The 2,774-nt window shown below is 45.2% G+C and overlaps 1 long non-coding RNA gene across 1 annotated transcript in view; it reads right to left on the bottom strand.

The window, feature by feature from the left end:
* LOC108314952 overlaps nucleotides 1-2,774 on the bottom strand; it is a 63,784-nt gene that overhangs the window by 1,810 nt on the left and 59,200 nt on the right. The window contains exon 4 of the long non-coding RNA XR_001829749.2: nucleotides 1,768-1,924. This is a non-coding gene — a long non-coding RNA (uncharacterized LOC108314952). The remainder of the gene's footprint in view (nucleotides 1-1,767; nucleotides 1,925-2,774) is intronic.

Raw genomic sequence — 2,774 nt, 5'->3', positions numbered from 1 at the left:
AAAAAAAAAAAAAAACTGTAATATAAACTCAAATTGGGCTGCACTCTGAGGTATATGAAAGCACATACCCACAGCCCACAGAAAATAAGCTGCCTCCACGTCTGCAAGTCTTTGACTTTGCAAATATTGACAACGTCAGCTTGTAAGAGCCTTTACACATGTACGCATTCAATCAATACATGGATTGATACTTAGAACGGATCTAGAGGCAGTTTAAAAGAGCAGTGTTCAAGAATAGTAAGGAAGAATGATTTGTTTCTAGTCCTGGTTTCTGAACACACTGCAGAGCTCAGAACAGAGTAGGTGTTCAATAAATATTTGTTGAATAAGTGTTGAAAGAACACCTATAAATCTTTCTCTTCTCACAATGACTCAAACACATAAAGCAGAATGATAGCCCTTGGGCTAGGAAGGTTGGCCTGCCTGATTCCAGGTGGGAAGAACACAGCTTGGCTGCCTCTGCTTAACCTCAAGCTCTTAGCTTTCCCATAGCTTTATTAGACAACTCATCTTTCCCTCACCCAAGACACATTCAGGAACATACGCATATCCTAGGTTGAAAAAGTAGTACTCTGCACAGGAAAGAGTCAGCTGTAATGACAGGCCATGAATCAGGAGAGGGCAGCTGGTTTCCAGGATTCACCCTTCCTTCTGTGAACCTAAGTAACCTGCTGAGGCCAACTCTTAAAAACGCTGGCTAATCCACATTGAGCCTATCTTGGCAAATTACGTGCAGTTCAGGACCACCATGATTCTGCTATACACATTCTATTCTGCTGTACACAGTGACACTGTGCCTCTCTACTCACTGAAAGCTTTCTTGATCAAGTGGAATGAAAGACAGACCCCTAAGAGTACACCACTTGACCAAGAACAACTACTACCACCAAAAGAGAAATCGGCATTAGCTTAGAGAGGAAGTTTTTATACATCTGGCATTATTTGGGAACAAGGTGTTCCAGATTTATGAATCTGCCAGAGTTTAGGAAATGGCAGCCTCTGTATGAAGAAGATACGGAAGCGACATGTGGTAACTAAGGATGGAAATCACATCTGTGCCAGGAGGAAGCGGGGGCCACAGACAGGACAAGAGAATCAAACCCCTAAGAGCTCATCAAGAGAATGCAGGGAATTCTGGGTTTCTCAGGACACATAGGGATTTGGGCAGATTTCACATGAATCTGAAATGACAGGGTGACTCCCCAATAACACTTGGGAATCAAGAAACTTGCAAATTCAGGGCTAGAACCCAGGTGCTTTCAACCAGTCAGCAGCTCTTTCCAAACATCATTTTGCCCTTCACGTATGCGATAACACGCTCTACAAAGTTGCCCAAGTTTGAGAGGAATTTTTAGAATATAACTTTATAAAGGACAGATGTGTTTTATATTTACATTTATGTAAAGCACACGTATATGCCAGTGTATGAGAGAGAGAGAGAGAGAGAGAGAGAGAGAGAGAGAGAGATGGGGGGCTTTATATAACTCACAGCATGGGTTTTATTTTCTCCCTTCTGCATCTGTAAGCTCATTTCTAATCAGAGAGCCCTTTCACAACACAGGCAGCTGAGGAAGAAGATCAGCCCTTCAGGGCTTCGGGGCGAGCCGGCTTGTTTCCACTTGCTACAGAGGTGAGGAGCAGTGGTGCTGCCAGCTGCCCCGACAGTGACTCCGTCTGCCTTGCCCCCACCATCGCCCCGGGCCGTGCCCACACCTCCCCAAGCCAACTGCTGGGCTTCTGAAGGCACCCTGAGATCCCAAGCGTTACCTGGCAACTGCGCACCTGTGAGCCGGGTCGGCCAGGCAGGTGGTGCTAACCTGTGTGTTCAGGTCTGAGGGCGCCCAATGCATTCTCGTGCTTCCTCATTACAGCTCACTCCCTCAGCCCAGAGCAAAAAGAGCTGATTGTTTTCCTTCTCGGTTTCCTAGAGACAACAGATGCACTGATTAGCTCTCTCCATCAAGTGTTCAAAAAGGCCACACTACACAACACAGCATTAACCTTGAACACGGAACTCTTAAGAAAGCGCCCAGTTTTATTTGGGGAAAAATATCTGTGCCAGCAAACCTAATCCTTAATTTGGGAAATTTAAGGAAATAACTCAGAGTAGTTCATAATAAATAATAATGCACGGATATAAAAAGAGAAAAAAGTTATGTAACAATTATGCTTTCATTTTGTTTGGTTTTGCTTTGCTTTGATCTCTGTTCTTCCCCGGTCTGTTGCCACCAGAAGAGGAGAGGAGAGATGGCTCTGGGGTGGGCCTCTCCAGCCATTTCAAGGAGCAAGCAGCAAGCAGCTCAGGGTTTGACCGGCTGTGACTCTCCCCTGTATCCAGAGTTCCCGCTGCTGGCATGGAAACCTGACATTGACCTCACTTCCTGTCTGCTGACCTTGCTTGTCTCAGGCACCATTTTCTGGAAGCAGCTGAACAACTCTAAGGACAGAGAACTAGGCTGCTGCAGTGCGGCTCCTTCCATCGCCCCAAGGGGCGTAAGCCGGGCAGGGAAGGACGCAGTCAAACATGGTTGTCTGTACGCTGCTGGGGCAACCCCAATAAATATTTTGTAAATGTTTTCTCAGTCCCCCTTAGTGCATGGTTCCATAACACTAGCTTTGTAGCTGTAGGAATTGATTAAGGTACATTAAAGATCTGACTTCCTTTATTACATTAGTTATCTCTTCTTTTCTCTGCCCTTATTTTTTCCCCAGTTGTTGTTTCTGTCCTCTCTCTTTCTACCCACATGTGACTTTTTCCTTTTTTTTTTTTTTTT

This window comes from Cebus imitator, unplaced genomic scaffold (assembly GCF_001604975.1).
Source record: "Cebus imitator isolate Cc_AM_T3 unplaced genomic scaffold, Cebus_imitator-1.0 Scaffold165, whole genome shotgun sequence".
In the NCBI taxonomy this organism is placed as follows: domain Eukaryota; kingdom Metazoa; phylum Chordata; class Mammalia; order Primates; family Cebidae; genus Cebus; species Cebus imitator.
This window is presented reverse-complemented; position numbering and strand designations above follow the sequence as displayed.